Source organism: Lissotriton helveticus, chromosome 1_2, assembly GCF_964261635.1.
Source record: "Lissotriton helveticus chromosome 1_2, aLisHel1.1, whole genome shotgun sequence".
Classification (NCBI taxonomy): Eukaryota; Metazoa; Chordata; class Amphibia; order Caudata; family Salamandridae; genus Lissotriton; species Lissotriton helveticus.
The window spans coordinates 352,745,068-352,771,053 of NC_136058.1; the positions used below are offsets into that span (position 1 = coordinate 352,745,068).

Below are 25,986 nucleotides of genomic sequence, written 5' to 3' on the forward strand. Positions count from 1 at the left end.
TTTTTTTTTTTTAAACTCGGTAACATCATAACATTACAAAAGGCTTCCCCCGACATGGATATTTCTAACCCTTGGCTATCAAAAGCTTTGCATATCTGGGTCCTCGGTAACAGTCCCTAATGCAGAAGTTTGAAGTTAGATACACGGTGCTGCCCAGAGGAAACAGTACGTGTCGTCCACATTACGTTTTAAATTACTAATTCAGGTGCCCCAAAGCACACTGCGTTTGCGCTCATGTGCTCTTCATAGTCCAGCGGTTTCCCTCGTCTCACCGTCTGTGTCCTACAGAGCCTACACTCTGAGGAAACCCTCAAAATTAAGTGCCATCACTAGGTGATCATCAGGTGTTCCTCATAATTTGGGGTGCGGATCGCCTAGCAAGCCATCGCATCGAAGAAAAACCCCTTAGTCATGCTAGATACACTTCCTGCCTAGCTGTGATTTTACGCTAATTGCAATTGCCTTTCCCTCGCTTGCCGGACTGTATCAAAAGAGTTCACAGCATGTCTTCCAGAAAAATGCCATCATTAAGCGGACATGCATTCAAGTGTGAATTATAGTCATAGTAATGGAAAGCACATTCATTTTTGAAAGAAAGTGTAACACGTATTAATCTGCACTCAATCCATTCTTAAAATTGCTATGCGCCCGAACAGGGAATTGAACCCTGGACCCCTAGCTTCAAAGTCTGATGCTCTACCGACGGAGCTATCAGGGCTTCGAGCACCGAACGCTGCAACTCGGGCATACAATGTCTAGTTAAACGGTAGGCAGGTATCCAGTCATTTGTGAGTAGTTGTGAACAAACGTAATTCCGGGCAGAAGCATCAATTATTCGTAAAACAAACACGCCAATAAGGTGTTATTTCAAACGCCATCTCATATATGAATACACATTTAAATTACATATCTCGTTTTTCACGATTTCGAGGTACTGGCCCGTACGTGGATCGAACCCACGAACTTGGGTGTATGAGCACCTGACTTTAACGACTGATCTAACCTGCCGTGCAACACGAAGCACACATTCGAAATGTCCAAAACAATGCGACATAAATTACGCTGCCAACCAACTCACCATCAATAAAAGGAAGCGGTGGGTGGAGGCAGCTGTTCGCACCGCAGCTGACCGACGCAGCTGTTCCTCCGAAGCGAGTTGCCTTCTCCGCCGACAGGCCCATCACCGCATTCGTCGCACGCCAAGCCCGGCTCCTCTCCTCATACCGCGGGTCGTGTCACCGCAAACTGGGGGTGGCCACTTCCACGCTCGCCCATCGATGCAGCATTAAAGCACTTTAAGGAGCTCCACGATCCGCCGGACGTCCAAACGTTCTCACGCCACCCTTATAACCTGCAGAAACGAAAAAGGAAACGAAAATTACACAGCCCCACGGTGGGGCGAGGAGCGGGCCTGGGAGCGCGGGCACAAAGAGGCCGCTTCCCGCGCTCCCCCAGGCTTTTGGCCTAAACAAAGAAGCCCCGAGCGCGGGGCACACCGTAATGCGGGGGAGCGTCCAGGGACAAGGGGGTCTCCTGGGCGCTCCCCGCCTCTTATTCCCGAGGGGCCAGGCGGGGGGGGCACGCCCCCCCCGGCCCGCCCCTCCTGTAGCCCGCCCCCCCTGACCCGGACCTTCTAACTCTGTATCCGGGTCAGGGAGGCCGCCGGCCAATCGGTGGTGGGTCGCGCCCCCAGGGCCCGCCCCCACCACCGAGAGACCCCTGGTGTAAGGGGGGGCGACGGTCGCCGCGCCGCCATGCGTGCGGGGGGGCCAAGGGCCCCCCCTTTTCATTTCCATCGGCGGCCCTCTGCGCAGCTCATTTATCACTGCCACCCTCTAATGACGGCCTCGGCAGAGCTCTATTGACGGCAATAATTACATTGCAAGACCGGGCCGTAAATGCAGAAGGTAAGCACAAAACGACTCCATAGCCCAACTGGCCACAAAAAGGGCGGGGGGGTGGCGCTGGGGGTTACATCCCCACATGCCCAGCAGCTAAAGAACTTGCTTTTTATTATTAAATATCAGAAGTTGTCGATCACAGCTCCGCAACTACAGAACTACAGTCAGGAGGCGACGCAACTGTTAATCAACTGAAATCACGAGGATCAGGGCAAAAAAGTAAATGTAAACGTTAACCAGACGTTCTCCACGCACATGTAATATATTAGACAGTATCGTGAAATCTTCACCATGATGCTGAGCTCGAGCCAGACAGACAAAAAAAAACATACATCCAGAATCTAGAAACCAGCGAAACAGGCGATGGTGCAGTATATTAAGACAAAGGCTGCCTTTTCAATCAAATCCAGCAAAGCATAAACCTATCGTGTCCTCACAGCCCAGTTAAGCAGCACCAAAGAAGCGATGAGGTCGCCGCGTGATTCCCGGTCATTCACATTACCAAGGGCAGAGGCTGGAGGTGACAGGGCTAGCTCCTGTGGCCGTAGCCGGGTGTCCTGCTCCTTTTATTCAGAAATGTCCCAACAGCTGGAGGATCCGACGTGCCTGAAGCGGGGATGCTGCCTGTGAGCAGACCTTCAGTAGAGCAGGCTCTTTTGTTTCACCCCGGGGAGGGAAAGGAGAAAGTGTTGCAGAGAGGGGGCCCCGCTCATCGAGACCGTGTAATTAATTAATGCATTTTAAATATTCTGACTTCGCCCACTCCCTCTTCCATCCATATCCAGGACTCCAGGCTCTTGGAGCCTTTTCAGGACCTGTGCTAACAAGCGAGCTCCGCCATGACAAGACCATGTTTCTCCGAGGCAAGGAAGAAATGCCTCGGAGAAAGCATCGTCTTTTTCAGATTCGGGGGCGTGGTTTTCGTTCTCGCCTCTTCCCATTGGCTGGAAGGTAAAATTCCAGCCAATGGGAAGAGGAGAGAAAGAAAACAAGAAAGAAGCTTAACCCCTACCGCGCTACCGCGTTTTCCCGCTGTGCGCTGAAATTTAAAAAATGGCTTGTTTATGACAAAGCCAGCTCGTCATCCGCGTAGCGCAGGTAACGCCCATGACGAGCTGGCTTTGTCATCAGCACTGAAGGGGTTAAAAAAACACCCCCGAATCCAAAAAAGTCGGGGCTTGAACCGAGTGACGCCCCTCTCCTCCAATGGCTGGCCTCCGTTTAGGAAGCCAGCCTATGGAGAAGAGGGGCGGGTTTAAGCCCCCTACTAAGAAAGATAAAATCTCGGGAGCTCCGCCCACACTGCTACGCAGTGCGACGCAGTCCTCGACCTAAAAATCATCGGGGACTTGACCTGCCCGGTTTGATAATGATCTTTGCCAATACTTTCAATCCGTAATTGTGACTCACCTTTATTACAGTTTGGTCCTTTGTAACCATAGTCACAGATGCACTTGTCTTGTGAAGAGCAGGAGCCATGAATACAAGTTCTTATGTTGCAGGATGCCACTAAGGAAGAAACAGCAAACATATTAAGATGAAACAATGGTATAGCATCCAGTAAATCAACTCAAGATGCTATTTTCACAAGATCCTAAATGGCTATCATGCCTCTCAGTTTAGCTCATTCTTCCTAGTTGCCTGCTTTAACCTCTGATCCAGTAATCTATTTAATGATTCAAGCATAAGTTAATAGTGATAAATACAATATTGATATACTCCATTGTTAGAATGGGCACCATTGGCTTGGGTCTCCATTCCAGTTTTTTCACTGTTGTCTCCTGTGTTTTTGCTGGTCTAGATGCTTTGGGCACGTTACCACTGCTGTTTAGTGGCAAAGTGCGAATGCGCCCATTGTAAATTGTTGTTATGGATTAGTGATTCCATGATTGGTTTATTTGATTCACTTGTCAGACCCTAGTACAGTGCACTACGGGTGCCCGGGGCTTATGAATAAAATGCTGCTGGTGGGTTTGCAGCACGTATTGTGCCACCCATGGAAGCAGCTTGTAAAAAGTATGTGTGCAGTCCCGGACTGCCGTGTCGACGTTGCAAATGCTCACACTTGCCAGTCCCCCAACCTTCCCTTTTCTGCATGTTTGGCACCTCTAAGGCGGGTACATTGAATGCGAAAGGTAGGAAATGCCTGAAGTGCGTGGCATGTCCTGATAATGAAATGCTGCCTATTTCGTGTTTCACTATTGCAAGGCCATCTGTTCCCATAGGCCTGAATGAGTAGTTCATTTATAACATCTATAAAAAACCGTCTACCATTATCCCAAAAATAAAGGAACTGACTAATTGGCACAGATGCGTGGGCTGGAGGCTGTGCCTGTCCGGATCGGACAGGCACAGCATCCAGCCCGCATCCAGACATCCTCCAAATCCTTGCGGATCCGTTATTGAACCGACCGCGACACAACGATCTTAGTGCTGTATCACTACATATTAACACGTCAACAGTAAATCTTAAGCATAGCCTCCGTTTGTCTGTTTGCTAGTGCAGCACCTATGTCGTTAAGCATAGGATCAGCGCCGCCCTAACCATGGTAGGCTGTAAATTGGCTTCCTATTTTTTAAAATCATCGTTACCCAAGAGACTTGTGCCGTAGGCGAGGACCTCGCCTCTTAATACTGGTTTCCTACCCACGTCTTTATGCATAGAATCTATGTGTAAAAAACAAAACAGTCTACTTAACAGTGCAGCGTCACAGTCTTTAGCTAAAAAGAATTAGCAAAGCCCTAACTCCGCGAGACCATAAGCTGGCCCAAGGACCCTTTCCGCTCACCACTTTGGCTTCTGGGAAAATATCCTCCTAGCCAACCGGACATGATCACATGCATCCCCAGACCTATGTGATGCCGCACCTAGGCTCTTGGGCACCCTTTAGGTGTGACATCAGGGTGTGTATGGTTATCAGGACCCCAAGTAGTCTCTCTACAGGCTCTAGGCCCTGTCTCAATGGCATTCGTGGTTCCCCCACCACATTATTGATATATGGCTTTGGTACACCCCTAGAGCTCAACGTATATGGTGCTAAATCACTGTGTGCTATATAAGTTTACACACTGTAATTATTCGCCTCTAATCTCATCAGAGGCTCAACGTATATTGTGCCAATTTACTTGTATGTTAAATAAGTTTACTGACTGTAATTCCATGCCTTTAGCCCCGGAAAGGAACTAAAGGGATGTGTTTTAGAACAAATACATATATTTGTTATACACCTGTTCTTTTTTATGAGATTATAGACCGGTAAAACAAGCTGCTCTACATTCCTTCAAGACTTAGCCTGAAGGCAGCACGCCAAACAGCTACCAATAAGATAGCTTACTAATAATGTTGACTTTACCTATCCTCAACGAATAGTCAATTGGACTGGTGCAATGTCCCCCCCTAGGACAGTGAACAGCACCTCAGATGTCCGTTACCTTTACAATGAAATACGTCCCTTGTATGACTTACTGCTTTGGCTTGCAGCGGAATGTGGAACCTGGGAAACTGGCTTTCTCAGTCTTGTCAAGCCCTACCCTCAGATGTGTATTAATCCCCAGGAGGACCCCAAGAGAAGGGGGAATACCCTATTCGTGAATCGTTCCATTATTATTCTAACTATCCCCTCAGCAGACGCCAATGATAGTAATTCTAGAGTGTCAAAATTTGACTTGTGTCAATGGCTGTTCCTCACGTAAGATAAATAAGCAGCAATCATGGCTTGGATAAAATATTGCAAGTGCCTGGGGGACATCAATGAAGAAGCCCCGGAATGAACACCCAAATGACTATTCTTTGTGCTCTGCAGCTCAGAAACCAGTTGGTGTGCCCAACATGGACGCAGAGTGTTTGCGTTCTGCCTCTGATACGTGCCCTGTACCATTGAATTACAGTGGATTCCCTTGGAAACGCTAAAAATTGTGGGGCCTTGGTGGGGTGCCTACCCAAACTTGTTTGTATCGTTGGCCCTCAATACTGCTGTTAATACTAGGAAAGCAGCCGTATAACCCTCTTTCGGCTATCCAGACAGTCATCATTGTGTGGTGTACTCCCCAAAGTATCTTGGCTGGGAGCCATCTGGAGCCTCACACCTAGATGTAAATACAATGGAGGCGAAACAAAGGCACACAGCTGAATCTTGTCTTCCCAGTACCTAAAAGAGGCATTGTTTCGCCTTTTTCCCGTGCCGCTATATGGGAATATGCATGCATAGTCAAGAATGTCAGATGTGTTTTTTCGTCCGAGTATTTACTCATATTCCACTTTAAAAACCCACAATTACTTTTCTTTTCCTAGTGCTACTCATCTCAATGCAGGGTGTCAGAGCACTTCACATTACGCATACGCCTTATACATTGAAAATAAATTGTGTGTGTAAACCGATGAACAGTGTGTGTTACTTAAAACCAGGGCCACACCAGTTCTTTGTTCTGTCATATGTTCCCATCTTAACACTATCTGGATAAACGGTCTTATCTTATAAGTATTAATTTAACACCCCAATACACAACATGCACTTGAAAGGTGAACAGTCAGCTTTTGCAAAGTGCATTCCGCGTCATAGGAACATGCATTTCTAGTAACTTTTGTTCAGTTTGAGCTAAGGACAACTTGTAAATTATGCAGCAGAAGATGTAATATTTGGCAAATGTAGCCGATCCAGCACTATGCGAAAAAATTGCAGTGGCAGCAGAATCACATAGTGCCAGTGGGCCTGTACGGGATAGTGAGGGATACATGATGCAGGAGACACCCGTCCTTCCTAGCTCACTGTGTAATGTTAGAAAGGTTGTGATTTATGAACTGCAGCCCCTCCTCAGGCAAGGGGAACAGTTATCGGCACGGGATCCGAACCCGTGACCTTGTAGTTATTAGCAATGCGCTCTAACCCATTGAGCTATTCTGCCCCCATCGAGACACCTCGGCGCTACCTCATGGGTTTGTATCGCTCACAATTGTCACTTTTACTTCATGTAACTTGTCGTCTGTTTTGTACTTTGTACATTACTAATTTCCTGTTCGTTTGGGAAGCGCTCAGACGCCCTCACTGTAAACAATGACCGGAAGGACCCACACGATCATATTAAACAATTTATAACCCGTTTCAGAAAGGGAACCGCACAATTCTTAACGTGAAGCCATTCCAGGGAGAGAAGCCTTCGTGAACTGCTGCAACTGAAAATTATAACGACTAACTTGCTCGAAGATCGAAATGGAGCCTTCTTAAACGTTCGCTTTTACCATATTTCCCATTTAAGCATATTTTTACAAAACTTCAATTCCTGGATGCCTGGTACTTGTTAAAATTGTGGTAATTACCTTACCGACATAAATATTTTCCAATTAAGACCTGGCATTCACCAGTTACAATACTTCGTGAGTTGGCCTGCTTTGAAATTCTCCCAATTTTAGCTGAGGTACAAGTTGATGAAATTATATGCTCAGGGTCACACAATGTGATTACCTATAGTAAAGGCTTTCCCAATGTTAGCTAAGGTACAAGTTCACAAAACCATGTGCCCAGGATCACATGATGTGATGAAGTAAATTAAATGCTCTCTCAATTTTTGCTAAGGTAGAAAAAGGTAGACATATATGGCCAGGATCACATGATGTGATAAAATAACGTCAAGGCTCTCAGAGAACTAGGAGCAGGCCTGCAAAGACCGTCTAGAATTATCTACCTTCAACATTTTTTTTGAAATAGAAGTACCTCCCTACATTAAATTTGACGTGCATTAAATTCTTAAATTCACCCAAGCACATTTTCCACCGGATGTTCAACTGGGTCATTTTACTAATTCCACCTCTAGCATATTTAAGGGAAAATGTGCATTGATGGTTCATGCGCAGGCCAATATTTCTGTAAGGAGATTTTTTATTTTTATTTTTTTAAACTCGGTAACATCATAACATTACAAAAGGCTTCCCCCGACATGGATATTTCTAACCCTTGGCTATCAAAAGCTTTGCATATCTGGGTCCTCGGTAACAGTCCCTAATGCAGAAGTTTGAAGTTAGATACACGGTGCTGCCCAGAGGAAACAGTACGTGTCGTCCACATTACGTTTTAAATTACTAATTCAGGTGCCCCAAAGCACACTGCGTTTGCGCTCATGTGCTCTTCATAGTCCAGCGGTTTCCCTCGTCTCACCGTCTGTGTCCTACAGAGCCTACACTCTGAGGAAACCCTCAAAATTAAGTGCCATCACTAGGTGATCATCAGGTGTTCCTCATAATTTGGGGTGCGGATCGCCTAGCAAGCCATCGCATCGAAGAAAAACCCCTTAGTCATGCTAGATACACTTCCTGCCTAGCTGTGATTTTACGCTAATTGCAATTGCCTTTCCCTCGCTTGCCGGACTGTATCAAAAGAGTTCACAGCATGTCTTCCAGAAAAATGCCATCATTAAGCGGACATGCATTCAAGTGTGAATTATAGTCATAGTAATGGAAAGCACATTCATTTTTGAAAGAAAGTGTAACACGTATTAATCTGCACTCAATCCATTCTTAAAATTGCTATGCGCCCGAACAGGGAATTGAACCCTGGACCCCTAGCTTCAAAGTCTGATGCTCTACCGACGGAGCTATCAGGGCTTCGAGCACCGAACGCTGCAACTCGGGCATACAATGTCTAGTTAAACGGTAGGCAGGTATCCAGTCATTTGTGAGTAGTTGTGAACAAACGTAATTCCGGGCAGAAGCATCAATTATTCGTAAAACAAACACGCCAATAAGGTGTTATTTCAAACGCCATCTCATATATGAATACACATTTAAATTACATATCTCGTTTTTCACGATTTCGAGGTACTGGCCCGTACGTGGATCGAACCCACGAACTTGGGTGTATGAGCACCTGACTTTAACGACTGATCTAACCTGCCGTGCAACACGAAGCACACATTCGAAATGTCCAAAACAATGCGACATAAATTACGCTGCCAACCAACTCACCATCAATAAAAGGAAGCGGTGGGTGGAGGCAGCTGTTCGCACCGCAGCTGACCGACGCAGCTGTTCCTCCGAAGCGAGTTGCCTTCTCCGCCGACAGGCCCATCACCGCATTCGTCGCACGCCAAGCCCGGCTCCTCTCCTCATACCGCGGGTCGTGTCACCGCAAACTGGGGGTGGCCACTTCCACGCTCGCCCATCGATGCAGCATTAAAGCACTTTAAGGAGCTCCACGATCCGCCGGACGTCCAAACGTTCTCACGCCGCCCTTATAACCTGCAGAAACGAAAAAGGAAACGAAAATTACACAGCCCCACGGTGGGGCGAGGAGCGGGCCTGGGAGCGCGGGCACAAAGAGGCCGCTTCCCGCGCTCCCCCAGGCTTTTGGCCTAAACAAAGAAGCCCCGAGCGCGGGGCACACCGTAATGCGGGGGAGCGTCCAGGGACAAGGGGGTCTCCTGGGCGCTCCCCGCCTCTTATTCCCGAGGGGCCAGGCGGGGGGGGCACGCCCCCCCCGGCCCGCCCCTCCTGTAGCCCGCCCCCCCTGACCCGGACCTTCTAACTCTGTATCCGGGTCAGGGAGGCCGCCGGCCAATCGGTGGTGGGTCGCGCCCCCAGGGCCCGCCCCCACCACCGAGAGACCCCTGGTGTAAGGGGGGGCCACGGTCGCCGCGCCGCCATGCGTGCGGGGGGGCCGAGGGCCCCCCCTTTTCATTTCCATCGGCGGCCCTCTGCGCAGCTCATTTATCACTGCCACCCTCTAATGACGGCCTCGGCAGAGCTCTATTGACGGCAATAATTACATTGCAAGACCGGGCCGTAAATGCAGAAGGTAAACACAAAACGACTCCATAGCCCAACTGGCCACAAAAAGGGCGGGGGGGGGTGGCGCTGGGGGTTACATCCCCACATGCCCAGCAGCTAAAGAACTTGCTTTTTATTATTAAATATCAGAAGTTGTCGATCACAGCTCCGCAACTACAGAACTACAGTCAGGAGGCGACGCAACTGTTAATCAACTGAAATCACGAGGATCAGGGCAAAAAAGTAAATGTAAACGTTAACCAGACGTTCTCCACGCACATGTAATATATTAGACAGTATCGTGAAATCTTCACCATGATGCTGAGCTCGAGCCAGACAGACAAAAAAAAACATACATCCAGAATCTAGAAACCAGCGAAACAGGCGATGGTGCAGTATATTAAGACAAAGGCTGCCTTTTCAATCAAATCCAGCAAAGCATAAACCTATCGTGTCCTCACAGCCCAGTTAAGCAGCACCAAAGAAGCGATGAGGTCGCCGCGTGATTCCCGGTCATTCACATTACCAAGGGCAGAGGCTGGAGGTGACAGGGCTAGCTCCTGTGGCCGTAGCCGGGTGTCCTGCTCCTTTTATTCAGAAATGTCCCAACAGCTGGAGGATCCGACGTGCCTGAAGCGGGGATGCTGCCTGTGAGCAGACCTTCAGTAGAGCAGGCTCTTTTGTTTCACCCCGGGGAGGGAAAGGAGAAAGTGTTGCAGAGAGGGGGCCCCGCTCATCGAGACCGTGTAATTAATTAATGCATTTTAAATATTCTGACTTCGCCCACTCCCTCTTCCATCCATATCCAGGACTCCAGGCTCTTGGAGCCTTTTCAGGACCTGTGCTAACAAGCGAGCTCCGCCATGACAAGACCATGTTTCTCCGAGGCAAGGAAGAAATGCCTCGGAGAAAGCATCGTCTTTTTCAGATTCGGGGGCGTGGTTTTCGTTCTCGCCTCTTCCCATTGGCTGGAAGGTAAAATTCCAGCCAATGGGAAGAGGAGAGAAAGAAAACAAGAAAGAAGCTTAACCCCTACCGCGCTACCGCGTTTTCCCGCTGTGCGCTGAAATTTAAAAAATGGCTTGTTTATGACAAAGCCAGCTCGTCATCCGCGTAGCGCAGGTAACGCCCATGACGAGCTGGCTTTGTCATCAGCACTGAAGGGGTTAAAAAAACACCCCCGAATCCAAAAAAGTCGGGGCTTGAACCGAGTGACGCCCCTCTCCTCCAATGGCTGGCCTCCGTTTAGGAAGCCAGCCTATGGAGAAGAGGGGCGGGTTCAAGCCCCCTACTAAGAAAGATAAAATCTCGGGAGCTCCGCCCACACTGCTACGCAGTGCGACGCGGTCCTCGACCTAAAAATCATCGGGGACTTGACCTGCCCGGTTTGATAATGATCTTTGCCAATACTTTCAATCCGTAATTGTGACTCACCTTTATTACAGTTTGGTCCTTTGTAACCATAGTCACAGATGCACTTGTCTTGTGAAGAGCAGGAGCCATGAATACAAGTTCTTATGTTGCAGGATGCCACTAAGGAAGAAACAGCAAACATATTAAGATGAAACAATGGTATAGCATCCAGTAAATCAACTCAAGATGCTATTTTCACAAGATCCTAAATGGCTATCATGCCTCTCAGTTTAGCTCATTCTTCCTAGTTGCCTGCTTTAACCTCTGATCCAGTAATCTATTTAATGATTCAAGCATAAGTTAATAGTGATAAATACAATATTGATATACTCCATTGTTAGAATGGGCACCATTGGCTTGGGTCTCCATTCCAGTTTTTTCACTGTTGTCTCCTGTGTTTTTGCTGGTCTAGATGCTTTGGGCACGTTACCACTGCTGTTTAGTGTTACTGTTGAGCCGCCTGGACTACGGAAACACCCTATACGCCGGTACCACCGCAAAACTCCAGAAAAAACTCCAACGCATCCAGAACGCTTCAGCCAGGCTCATACTAGACATCCCGCGTAAAGAACACATCTCTGGTCACTTGAAAAACCTCCACTGGCTCCCCGTAAATAAGAGGATTACTTTCCGCCTCCTAACCCACGCACACAAAGCACTTTACGAACTTGGACCCGAATGCCTCAACACACGACTGTCCTTCTACACCCCCTCCCGTCAGCTACGATCCTCCAACCAAGCCCTTGCCACTGTACCTCGCATCAACAAAACCACCATGGGAGGCAGATCCTTCTCCTACCTGGCAGCTAAAACCTGGAACTCACTTCCCACTCACCTTCGACTTACTCAGAACCACCTAGCATTCAGAAAGCAACTTAAAACTTGGATATTCGACAAGTAATTCCCCATCCTTCCTCAAGCGCCTTGAGACCCTATGGGTATGTAGCGCGCTATACAAATTTCCTGACTTGACTTGACTTGACTTTAGTGGCAAAGTGCGAATGCGCCCATTGTAAATTGTTGTTATGGATTAGTGATTCCATGATTGGTTTATTTGATTCACTTGTCAGACCCTAGTACAGTGCACTACGGGTGCCCGGGGCTTATGAATAAAATGCTGCTGGTGGGTTTGCAGCACGTATTGTGCCACCCATGGAAGCAGCTTGTAAAAAGTATGTGTGCAGTCCCGGACTGCCGTGTCGACGTTGCAAATGCTCACACTTGCCAGTCCCCCAACCTTCCCTTTTCTGCATGTTTGGCACCTCTAAGGCGGGTACATTGAATGCGAAAGGTAGGAAATGCCTGAAGTGCGTGGCATGTCCTGATAATGAAATGCTGCCTATTTCGTGTTTCACTATTGCAAGGCCATCTGTTCCCATAGGCCTGAATGAGTAGTTCATTTATAACATCTATAAAAAACCGTCTACCATTATCCCAAAAATAAAGGAACTGACTAATTGGCACAGATGCGTGGGCTGGAGGCTGTGCCTGTCCGGATCCGGACAGGCACAGCCTCCAGCCCGCATCCAGACATCCTCCAAATCCTTGCGGATCCGTTATTGAACCGACCGCAACACAACGACGGCCACCCAACCCACGTTGCCCTCATTCTGCCTTTCAACCCACGCTGTTCCAGATGGACAACCAAACAGCGGCTGAAACCTAATGAGCCCATGTGCCCCATATCCTGCACGTCAAGAACAGACTCAGTCTACAATTGACGATGGACGCTCCAACAGAGTGCTAATACTTGTCGGCCTTGACACACCAGCCCACTACTCGCCGGAAAGGTTCCACCTGGCTAAGCCCACGCATCTGCGCCAATTAGTCAGGTCCAAAAGGATATCATCCTCCCTCTTGTCACGCCTTATCACCCTCAGTGGAGGCGTATCATTTTCAAATCAGGCAAATTATTTTTAAAGTCCTGAAGATGATCCCTATATAATTCGAGCGCGGGATCGAAACGTCGACTCCTTTGAGTAGACATACGTTTTACCAATGTACATTACTGTATGTATGTGTTACTCCAGGATAAACTGTCAATTTTGACTCCTTTGAGTAGACATACGTTTTACCAATGTACATTACTGTATGTATGTATTACTCCAGGATATACTGTCAATTTTGATTTAAAACAGTGCCCTGACTGCTCACCCCTCTTGCCTGAAAATCTTTTTTCCCTCCACCACTTTCTTACCTATTCTTTTCATGTACGGTACAGGACTATGCCCTATTGTAATGAAGTACTTTGTTGCTAAAATGTACCTTTATTCTTAATAATTTACTTGATTAATAAATTCCCTGTCCGGCTGGACAAGGGATAGAAATATATAGTAGCCTATTGTGGTCTATATAATACTTTTGCATGATTCCCTTTATGCTGTGGACCTATGTTTTCTTAAAAGTAATTGATATCCATGGTCCCTAGCTACCCACTGGGTTCCCCTTGTCTTCTTAATGTATAGATTCTGCAATGGCAGGCCTGAAAAATACTTTAAAAGCTGCTTCTGTGGGTAGCACAAATCAGAGCTGCAGGCCCACCAGCAATATTTGGTCTACCAGCCCTGGTCACACACATTGCACTTATACTAGGGACTTACTAATAAACCAAATGAGTCAATTATGGTAATCCCAATTCATACAGTTATCTTTACACAGGGAGCATTTGCGCTGTGGCACTGATTAGCAGTGACACAGCGCCCAGACCATCTAAATCCAGCCAACATAAAAGATAGGAAGCAAAAAGAGGAAGGGAGGCCCACGCCAATGATGCCAGGTCTAACACAAGTCCCCTTCAGCTGAAATGTGGGGAGAACTAACCATCCCCTTGGGAGTTCTCATAACTAAGGCAGAAAAATCTGGACAGACGGTCAGCATTGGCCTGTTCTGTACCAGGGCGGTGTTCCACCGTGAAATCCATACCCTGTAGGGAAGTGGACCACCTCAACAACTTAGGATTCTCACCCCTCATGTGCATCAACCATCTAAGGGGCCTGTGGTCTGTCTGATCCCGGATGTGAGACCCAAACAGGTATGGTCTCAGCCTGTTCAGCGCCCAGACCACATTAAATGCCTCATGCTCAATTGCACTCCAGCTCTGTTCCCAGGGAAGTAACCACCTGCTTAGGAAGGCTACCCATTGTCTAGTCCCTCCTCAATGATCTGTGACAAAAAAGCCCATATACCATGCCCTGAGGCGTCTGTCTGGACAACAAATTTGTTTGAAAAGTCAGGCGCCTGAAGCACGAGTGCGGTGCACATGGCAGTCTTCAGGGCGTCAAAAGCTTTCTGACGGGTGTCAGTCCACTTTACCTTCTTTGGCTGCTTCTTAGAAGTCAGCTCAGTCAAGGGTGCAATGATGTTGCCATATTCCTTGACAAACTTCCTGTAGTACCCCGTGAGTCCTAAGAAGGCTCTCAATTGCGCCTGAGTCTTGGGGTGGTTCCCACACCAGGATAGTTCAAATTTTGGGCTGAAGGGAAGCCACCTGACCACTCGCCACCTGGTGCCCCAAAAACACTACAGAACCCTGCCCAATCTGGCACTTGCTGTCTTTGATTGTGATGCCTGCCTTCCGCAGTTCCCATCAATACCTCCCAGATGTGGCGCAAGTGGTCCTTCCAAGAGGAGCTAAACACTGCAATGTCATCCAGGTAGGCGGCACTGAAGTCTTCCAGCCCAACCAACAACCTGTTGACCAACCTCTGAAAGGTGGCATGGGCATGTTGTGTTTCTATCTAGGACCCTAATTCGATATTCCCGATTTATGCCCTTATATGGCTATAATAAATAAATAACAGATAAAATGCAGGTGCTCGAGCACCTGCTTTATTTTATCTATTAGTGCTTCCTGATGAAGCTAACTTAGTAACTATTTTAGAATGGCGCTGGCAGCTTGCCGGCGCCATTCTAAAATAAAACAGGAGTGGGGCAGAGGGCAGAAGGTCACAGAGTGGGGCAGAGGGCAGAAGGGCACAGCAACAAGTGGGGCAGAGGGCAGAATGGCACAAAAACGAGGGGGCAAAAGGGACAAGGGCACAACAACCAGTGGGGCAAAGGGTAGAATGGCACAAAAATGAGTGGGGCAAGGGACACAAGGGCACAATAACGAGTGGGGCAAAGGGCAGAATGGCACAAAAACGAGTGGGGCACAGGGCAGAATGGCACAAAAACGAGTGGGGCAAGGGGCACAAGGGCACAACAACGAGTGGGGCAAAGGGCAGAATGAAACAAAAACGAGAGGGGCAAGGGGCACAAGGGCACAACAACGATTGGGGCAGAGGGCAGAATGGCACAAAAACGAGTGGGGCAAGGGGCACAAGGGCACAACAACGAGTGGGGCAGAGGGCAGAATGGCACAAAAACTAGTGGGGCAAGGGGCACAAGGGCACAACAACGAGTGGGGCAAGGGGCACAAGGGCACAACAACGAGTGGGGCAAAGGGCAGAATGGCACAAAAACGAGTGGGGCAAGGGGCACAAGGGCACAACAACGATTGGGGCAGAGGGCAGAATGGCACAAAAACGAGTGGGGCAAGGGGCACAAGGGCACAACAACGAGTGGGGCAGAGGGCAGAATGGCACAAAAACGAGTGGGGCAAGGGGCACAGGGGCACAACAACGATTGGGGCAGAGGGCAGAATGGCACAAAAAGGAGTGGGGCAAGGGGCACAAGGGCACAACAACGATTGGGGCAAAGGGCAGAATGGCACAAAAACGAGTGGGGCAAGGGGCACAAGGGCACAAAAACGAGTGGGGCAGAGGGCAGAAGGGCACAAAAAAAACCGAGAGGGTGGCAGTGATGAACCAGAAGGCGCATCGCGGTCTCGCACAAAAAAAACCCCGCGATCACGCAAAGCACCCCGCGAACCGAGCCCCGCGAACACGCAAAAATAAAAAAATCCGCAAATGTTGCGGATCGCGAATTCGCAAATTCGCGGATCGCGAATTAGCAAAATTCGCCCATGCTTAGTCAGCTTGCTATCAATCAGGTGCTGCCATGGCTCTGGAAAACAGTTACTAGAAAAATGCTCCCATGAAAACAAATCATACAATTGTTCAAAAGTTTCCACTTTGCTACCTTTTACCCAGCGATCCATTGCTCTGAAGAAAAAAGTCAGATATTCAACCCACATGGTACCCTCTAACTTCTTCAGGTTCTAAACCTCTGCCTGTAAATTTCTGGGCTCACACCATAACGGGTCATCAAAGCTTCTTTCATACACCATCCTTCTCTCCTCAGACAGGTTCAACAGAGTATCCCTACCATCACTCACAAAGCGTCCCCACAACCCCACTCCCCATTCCTTCTCAGGGACCTGGTGGGACACCAGTGCTATCTCATATGTGGCAAACCATTGCCCAATATCCTCACTCTTGTGAAAATCCTTAATGACATCCTTAGGAATAAAGGGCCAAATGTAGGTGGCTAAATACCGGTCGGTAACGCCGAAATTCGGTAAATTTCAGCGTTACCGACCGGTATGTAGCCATTTGCGATGTAGGTGACTTAAAACCTACATGCAAAATAAGGAATCGCTAAATAGCGATTCCTTATTTTGCTCTTGCATTTAAGGAATCGGAAATACCAATTCCTTAAATGCAATGTAGGTAGCACTAAAAACAGTGCACCTCAGCCTTAAGGAATCGCTATTTACCACCAACTCCAAGTTGGTGGTAAGTAGCGATTTCCTTACAAAAAGCACTTTTTTGCTTTTTTTTATGTGCCATGTGGCACACATCCATGCCCTTAGGACATGTATGTGCGCCACATGTGCACACATGCACATTTCAGGGGTGCAACAGGGTGTCCTTTGGACACCCTGGCACCCTTGAAATACCTCCCGCTATTAACGATTCGGTAATACCGTATCACTAATAGTGAATCTCTTCCCATTCATTCCTATGGGCCTTCTAGCCCATGGGAATGAATGGTTAGGTATTCCTTAATAACGAATCGGAATTGCCAATTCGTTATTAAGGAATGTTAAGGAATTGCTAATATTTTAGCAATTCCTACCTACATTCCATTTAGCGAGTCCTTAATAGCGATTCAGTAATAATCGCTATTAAGGAATCGCTAAATGGAATTTACCTACATCTGGCCCATAAACTCTACTCTCAGGAGTTACTAAAGGTATGCTGCCACCAGAGAGGGAGACCAGGACACTCCTTGCTCTGAACTCTATCTCCCTCAACATTCTCTCATGCTCCATTCTCATTTTCTCAAGTTTAATTGACAATCGATTCTTCTCAATGTCTAACTTCTTACTCTCAAGGTCCTCTTACCTTCCAATTTAGCCATCTCCAAATTATGCCTCCTATCTCTCTACATTCTGAAATATTTGAAGTTTCACCTGATACTTTTTTGAATGCCTAAATAAAGAGCGTTGCAATAGTCTCTCATCCAACATCACCATTCTGAGTCTAACAGAGAATAAAACTCCATAGTTGATACCTAGTTGTGCAAGCTTCTTTTTTGCTTCCATGAACATGGATTGTTGCCATTACAGCTCTCTGGAGAAGTCTGGGAAAATTCTGACCTTGCGGGATTCTACTGTAATTTCACCCTTTCTCCTGGCCTGAGCCAGTAGTAGGTCATAGTCTTTGTAGTACAGCATCCTTGCTATAAATGGCCTCAAGGGATCTCCAGGGAGAGGCGTCTCATAGGTATTCTCTGGACCCTTTCAAGTGCATAGAATGAGGACAACCCTTCCGGTGCCACTTCATCTTTGAGCCAGGACTTGAAATCGATTACCATATTGTTCCTCTTGATCCTATTAGGTAGGTCTACCACTTGTATGTTATTGCGGCATGAGCGATTTACAGCATCCTCCGCTCACAGCTTGAGTGTGTGGATCTTGTCTTCCAAGGTTGCAAGGTTCAGGTTTACTGATTACATTGCGGGGGTATGCCAGCAAGCTGTTTTTCAGTCACAGTGACCCATTCTAAGAGTCTCCGGTGGTCATCCCTCAGAAGCCACAAGTCTGACCATAGGGCATTGATTTTGGGTTTTCTAGTACCTCAAAGGAGGCAGTTATGGCTTGTAGGATGTTCTACAAGGTTGGGTCTTCAATGGGTATTCGCAACCAGTCTTGTATGTCATTTATTGTACGGGGTTCAGCATGGTCCCCACCTCAAGAGTCCCCCATCTCAAGTTCACTTTTACGTACTATTTTGCCAATGACTACATCAGGTCAGCAGGGATCTGGAACCTCACCACTGCGTTTCTCAATGAAGGGTGCTGGTCCCGGCCTTTGGTCTATCAGGCAATCCAGTTGATCAGCCCCTTCCCTGCACCTCCCTGCAATGTCTATGAGAAGGTATGGGGTTGTGGTGGTCCAGTGTTTAGCAGAGCACACTGCTGATAACTCAGTTGCCCAGTTGTCTCCACAATGGCTGCGGGAGTTCCGGCGGTCGGTTCACTCCACTTCAATCCACACCCAATCTCTCTGGCCTAGTGTCCTCCTATGGGCTGCAGGTGTTGAGGATCAGATGGGCCATCACATTGAAGGCTTTAGTGACCGCCCCTCCAGCATGTGGCCCCCTACTGGCAATACTGAAACAGCGGGAGGGGGAGCCTCCACCCCAGGTATTTTATTTATATGCAAAGTTTTCTATAGAGCTGGCTAGACCCGAAGGTATCAGAGCGCTTTTCATGAGAATCAGCGAGTTACAGGATACATAGTTACATCAGTTGAATCTGTGAGTTACAGATTGCATACTTACATCAGTCAGAATCAAAAGAGTCACAGAGGAGGGAGGAGGGGAAGGATGCAAACGCAAACAGGGGAGACGAGAAAGACAAAGTCAGATGACCGGTTGGGTAGGTGATGGCCAAAAGGGCAGACTATTTTATAGCTGCAGAGGACAGCTCCACTAGGCATCAGCCAAAGTTGCTCAGGCTCCACGGTGTGAATCCGCAGTAAGTGTGAATCCCTTAACACTGTGGACTCTATCAGAGGGGTATCTGAAACTCCAGGGCATACATGCTGGATCCCTCTACAACAAAGGGAGAGGAGTGCTTTGGTAAGGGGCACATTCAGGGAGGCAGTTTTAGGCCATTATCCACCCTCACAGTCATCCACTGGCATAACCTCCCTGGTCTCTGTTCCCACTATGCCTGCTAGAGGCTCCACCGTACCAAATTACATTCAGTTATCACCGTTGTAACCCTTAGCTGGGATGGAATTTCTGCGCGCCCATTTGCTGCAGGGAATCACACTTACTGTGTCCGCCCCTGGGCCGATGAATGTTTAGTAGTCATGATCCTTAGTCAGGATCCCTCCGCAGAGTGCTTCCACCCAATGTCAGATCAACAGCCTGAATCTAGAGCACACTGTATGGTGTCTTTGACATCTGCATTTGGCATCTACGAGCCCCACTAGTATGCACTCCGTCACTCCAAGGGTTGCATGGCTGTCTGGTACATCGCACACTCTCAGGCAAGACTAGCTAAGTGGTCATTTCATCCCTCTGAAAGATCCTGCTGCAGTTCCTCTGTGGTGTGGGCGCTCCTATGCTACATTTATTCACTTGATCAGCCTGAAGGCCTGTTCTCCACCTGCTGGTCCCATGGGCCAATAACTGGATGGGCATGCACAGGCCTTCTTGTATTCTCCTCAAGGAGCTCTGCCCAGCCACACTCAGCTGGGAGTGAGCTGCCCTCACTTTTATCCACTCTACAGCACCACCACCCATCCTAGTGTCTGGCACAGCCCCTCGTAGCACCGACCTCTGCAGGGTGGCCCTACTGCCGACTGCAGCCCGGGACCCGCCCCCACCAGTCAAGTGGTTCAGCAGGTGCCACAGGTAGGCCTTACCACATTCTGCCAGTGCTCACAGGGGTATCCACACCCAGCAGGGGAAAATGTATTGTCTGAGGAGGCTGAGTCAGCCATTGCGTCACCCTCTACTCTTTTGCTACACAGGATATGATCCTGGAGGGGCCTGGCAGTGCCGCACAATCGGCCAGCCTTTGCTGGCTCCCCCTCCCTTGAGGTCTCGGCAGCAGCAGTGGGGGTCATCAGCATTCCCCAGTGCCCCCGGGGCCCTCAATGCAGGCCTGCAGTCAATCGCCTCAATCACTAGTGCAGCCCCAGGGGTCTGGCAGGACAGCTCTCAAGGGAGGCCCTTCTTTAGCTCAACGCTTTATGCTGTGGCTATCTTGGTACCGCTGTCTTGCAGCATCATTGCAGCTCAGTGGAGCCGTCGGATTCCTCCTATTGTGATTGTCCTCCTCTGGGAAAGGCCCCCCAGAACCCAGGGACTTCTTGGTGATGGGTCTAAGCCCGCTGGGTCAGTTTGGTTAACCAGGATGGCAATATGTGGGGCCCTGCCGGCCTGAGCTCAGTTTTTTGCTGCCTTCACTAGTGGCTACAGGCCATGTCCCTTATAGTGTCCAATCATCTCATTTATGTTTACCTCATCCAGGTCTCTTAGCCCTTAGCATAATCCTATGTCTTACCTTTGCCATCACTCTAACCTAAACATGTCCTTTTCATTTTACTTAACCATAACTGTAAGTCAACATTGTGTGTACCCTTATGCCTATTGCACAAACCAATGCCTGTTTCTAGAATCCTAAATGTTTCCTTGCCTCCAAATGTACCCTGATTCTTTGACTAACCACAGTAAAATTCCTAAACCTATCTTTTACACTAGCACTGATCTGACTAGCTTATCTATTTTTTATTACTTTCACTCTTTGTCTGACCTTACTTACCTAAACTAATTTTACTTGAAATAGTAGTCACCGGGAACTGTTATTGAAGTAAAGAGAATTGATGAGGAGATGCTGACAATATAATGATGGCATGTAAACATAATGTAATGAGATTAAGGGGTTGTCCTTTGACCTTGTATCAACAATGGTGCATCTGAGGACCTTAAAGAATTGCCCTTGTCCTATGAATGTGTAAAGTGGATCTTTTGAAAGGTCACTTCAAGGGCTTAATTGTTCATTGCTAGCACAGCCCACAACACCCTTGTGTAGACTGGCAGGGCCAGAGACTGATCTGCAGCATGGAAACTTGTTGAAATTCTGCTGAAACTAGTGGGAGTCAGAGTGAAGGATACACCAATGGTTTAAAAGGGTGCTAAATAAAGCAACTACATATGAGAGTCAGAACCCTTGTTCAAAAATATATTCCTGTTTCTGTTCGTTTCACAAGGAATTAACCCTTTGGGTACTGATTCTTAGCAGGCACGGTTTGAATCTTAGTATTCTAGCTCAAACCTTTATCCTCCAGAGGATAAGTCAACATTTTCGGTACAGTTTTTAAACATATAGAGATTGTATTCACAGTTAAACAAACATAGCGATTAACATGGATGTACATTTGCCATCAAAACAATGTAATCTATATGCCTATGTGCAATCGTTTAAGGATGTAGTGGGCTATTTGGTGTCGTCGACCCCATGTGGGTAGGGAATGGTAGTGGAGGACACTGGGTTGGTAGCAGGGAAGGGAGTATAGAGACTTTGATATGGTGGAACCACACTTTCTTTAAAGGTAATCATAGTAGGTGTACCTGCTGTACGCGAGATCTGTACGGCTCGCAGCTGGTTTATACGACCCAGCAAGTACTATACGTGTCGGGTATGCACCGTACGAACCTTTTTTTACAAGTCCGAAAAACAGCCGTAAAAGCAGAGTTCGCGACAAAAAAGGTACGGAACGGCCCCCCCCGGGTACAGTGGTTACCCCCATGATGTGAGGGGTACGCCCGGTACACCCAGCGTACATGGGGTACGGTGTGTACCCCCCATTATCGTAGGGGTACACACTGTACCCCATGTACACTGGGTGTACGGGGCGCACCCCTGCGATCATGGGGGGTACGCCCCGTACCCCATGTACGCTGGGTATACAGTGCGTACCCCTGCAATCATGGGGGGTACGCACCGTACGGTGTCTATGTGATTGTGTGCTTTTCCATATGAATCGCCCTTACCTGACGTGGACCGTACGGATCGCGTCCTGATGCCCCGGTCCGGGTCGTACTCGTCGGGTCGTACGGCGTGTGTACGAGTCGTACGGAGAGGGCTCCGGATACGATTCGTACGGACGTTTTTTTACCGGATCGGAATCAACCCCTTAGTGTGCATATGAAGAAGGAGGGTGTCCATGGACAAAGGCAGATCTATAAACATGTGTCTTCTATACGGCGGCCCACCAGCCAACAGGCCAACCATTGAAGTTTGGCTGCCAAGTAGTAATGTTCAAAAAACGGTTGTACATCTGGCCCAATATCTGCAAGCGGTGGAAGAAATGTGATTTCTACATTTCTACACCTAATAACACTCAATATCTTATGTAACATTTCCTGCACACTGATTTACACACTAATATAGTTTATTTTGTCTTTGTGTGTACTGTTAAGCACTCAGACGCACCACTGGGAGTAGTGCCCTGAAATAATTTAATAAAAAACAATTAATTTCTACAGTGCATGCACCTATCTTACTTGGGCCGGGGGGGTGGGGGGAGAGGGGGTATTGAACAAAGTCAACAAGCATTGACAACGCCAATATAGCTTGAATATGTGAGAACTATTGACTTTGCAATTGCCTTTTAGCCATGTTGTACATTAGCATGGCTTCTGTTCATCATGGCTAAAGGTTAGAGGAGTGCTGTAGAGCAGACTGACACAGAGGAGAGTGGCGTGGAGAAGAATGGAGTAGAGTGGAGTGTCTTAGAGGGGCATATTGTGTTGCATAAATTAGTGGAGTGGTGTGGCATAGTGTGGAATGGAGTAAAGTGGGGTTGTATAGAGTAGAGCAGCTGAGAGATATATTGGCACCCGCGTAGCTAGGTGGGTGCGTGGGGGGGGCGGTCCGCCCCTGGTGGCACTGTTTTGGGGGTGGCACTGGTGGCCCGTTGCGGCCGCGGCCGCATTTATAATTTATTTGCGCGCGCCTGGAGCAGGTGGATCCGAACAGCGAGGAGCAGACTGTGTACGTCCTGGGCTGCTGCACTTTATTTTTAAGTGCGCAAGACGACTGGATGGAGGAATAGGCAGATAGGTGCGAGACTTGGTGGAAAGAAGCGCCTGGGGGTACCCCCAGGACAGCACAACAGCATTGTTCCGAATCAGAATCTTCAGTAAGCCGGATCAAGGAGAGGTGACAGTGGATAGGTGTGTCCAGTGAGCTTTGCTGGACCACGATCCTTAAAATCGACAAGCAGTGACGGCGGTCTCCTCTGGAAGATGCTACGCCCTCCAGCCATAAACTTCACCTGCCACCGACCCTCTCGCTGCGCCCCCACCTGGCTGCTATTGTTCAGCTGCTCCGGGCTCGCCCTAAGGCCAACCCGAATTCTAGCACTCGTGCTGTTCCTGCTGCCCCAGGTGGACCTATGCACGGCCCCCAGGGCCACTGTGGTGTCATTTATTATGAATAAAAAGTACACGTACGCATAATCTTCAGGCTCCTTGCAAAGAGATGCCAGCATAAAATATTGTAATCGGTTGAACGGAAAGGCTTCCGGATGCCCCCCGCCCCGTCTTTCCACCCCTAGGCGTCTACTACACATATAGTGATATGCTGAGTGATATGCAAAGGTTGGAGACAATGCCCCCTGTGCGTCTTCTACACATATAGCAGCTCCCGACACATTCTCAAGAAAACGCATGGTTGGTGAAGACAGCGAGGGCTGACAGCGGCTGTGGAAAGACAAGGTGGGTCACTGAGGTGTCAAGGCAATACACATTTTTTCGGGCCCGCGCGGCCCAGTTATGTACAGTGCAGGCCTTTGCCTATTCACACACTGTAACTCGCGGCGGGCGGTGCTTGCCCTCAGCAGTGGTTGCCTACTGTGCCGCCGGGGAGGGATGTGACCTCACATCCTGGATGTAGGAAGTGAGGTTGGGATTGGTAGGAACTTAAGCGGGAACTCGACCGGAGATGGATTGCCGCGCGCCGGGGGCAGACCGAGTAACTGTCCTGTCCTCGTCCCGGCGCATGAACTCACTCAGTGTGTGTGGATGGTGCTGCGCATATTTACTGGTGTTGGACGCGGACAAATACAAAAGGTATTTTACCCATATTTATACATACTTTAAACCGTGCATATGATATAAAAACATTATTGTGTTCCCAAGCTGCCCTAACAACACCTGACTGATAATTTAAACAAAGACAGAAAGTGTATTTAAAAAATAAATACGGACAATTTCATATAAAGTTCCCTTAAAAATTAAGTCAAGGCCTTAGCAAACTGTTAAAGGAATGGTGGCTGGTATTTTTTCTGCAAAAAGTGGCAATCCTAAGTGAGTTCCTATTGAGGCCGCATTAGAGGCCACACACTCTGCAGCACTGAACCCCTGAACCCCTGACAGATGACAGTACAATCATCTTAGAAAGGGGCAGTAGGTGAGTGAACTTCCTTTTCAGGTATTTTATAGTCGTTTCAATATCTGTTTGAAACTTCTCATTACTTGAAAGTGTGTAATTTCGGATCTCTATTTCAATGCACTTCATTGCTTGATTTGACTTGTGGAAGTGTCACTGTATGTGTTACACATGTTGTCACATGTTGCCATTGAATGTCACTCATATGTACAGTGAAATCATGAAAATGTGACACATAAGAAGTCAGAAAACCTGCCAGCTTACGTGCTTGAGACCGAGAGACAGTATAATCGCTTAGCTGCACTTGCTATGCTATAAAATTTGCTTTTTAGGATACTGTGTGGTCATAGGATACTGTGTGGTCATGAATGATCAGATTAATAATATCTTCTGAGCAGCTGCAGATTATGCCCTATGTTAGTGAGAACTGCAGTCACCTTTTTATTTCTGGTGCTTTTCAGCAGTTTTCAGATCTTCTCAGTTTCTTGTCGCTCAAATGGGTGTAATTTCTGATGTTTAAATGTTTACCTCGTCTTCTTTCCGTGATTTTGCTCTTGAGAAAGTGTCACTCATAATCGTTGAAATGTCACTCACAATTACACTGGAAGTATGAAAATATCACACATAGCAATCTGAAACCTTGGCAGCTATGCAGTAAGTGGCTGGGCGATTAGTGGCTGGACGATTTGTTGGCTCTGGAGTTTGGCTGCTGCAGTCAGAGAGCAGCAGAACTTGAAGTGACTGGGTGAATGAAGTTCGAACTTCAAGTTCGAACCAACCACCCCTGCCTGCCATAGAGTAGAGACCCTGCAGCGAGTGAGGTAAGAGGGGAGCAACAGTAGCTCAGCTACCTAAGTGTTTTCAGAGGGGTGGGCGGCTGAGTGGCTCATCATGCATAACTGCCAAGGTTTCAGATTCTAATGAATGTCATTTTAATAATTTTTTTCATTGTAATTATGAGTGACATTTCTATGGCAATGAGTGACACTTTCTGGCGAGCAAAATCAAGGAACGAAGCTGAGGGAAACATATAAATATCAGACATTGCACCCATTTGTGCAACAAGACTGTCTGAATCATACTGTGTGTGCTACCCAATACCGTTCATTAAAGGGCCATATAGTGAATGAAGTCACAATAGGTATCAATATCCAAGCAGACGTCGCAGTCATCAAATAAACAGCATTCTGGAATGCTTACTGGTGGTGCCTGTTGCTTTTTCTTCAGATGATGCCCCTTTAAAAGAGAGGCAGCAGCTCGAAGAAAGCGATTTATGATATGATAAAATTATTAAAGATATTAAAAGATAATTTCACTGTGGGGGAAAGGCGGTTCCATCCTCAGCTCATTTATCACTGGCAGTTAGGACAGAGCTGGCATCATAGGTTGAAAACTTGAATGAAACACTGGTTTTCATCAAGCCTCTCCATTCTCTCTCTCTCTGTCATCTTTTTCGTCCTCTTCCCCTCTTGTCCCTAATAATTTTTACATCTGGTCTTTTTAGGGGCACACATCCTCTTTCTCTCTACTTTCTTTTTCTTGCCTCAGTCTGTTTCCTTT

General features: G+C 47.8%; 2 long non-coding RNA genes across 2 annotated transcripts in view; one reads left to right on the top strand and one right to left on the bottom strand.

The window, feature by feature from the left end:
- The window catches only part of LOC144807910 (uncharacterized), a 282,409-nt gene extending 278,997 nt beyond the window's left edge, over positions 1-3,412 (bottom strand). The window contains exon 1 of the long non-coding RNA XR_013606517.1: positions 3,312-3,412. This is a non-coding gene — a long non-coding RNA (uncharacterized LOC144807910). The remainder of the gene's footprint in view (positions 1-3,311) is intronic.
- Positions 1-25,986, top strand: part of LOC144807911 (uncharacterized) — a 447,007-nt gene that overhangs the window by 246,386 nt on the left and 174,635 nt on the right. The window lies entirely within an intron of this gene.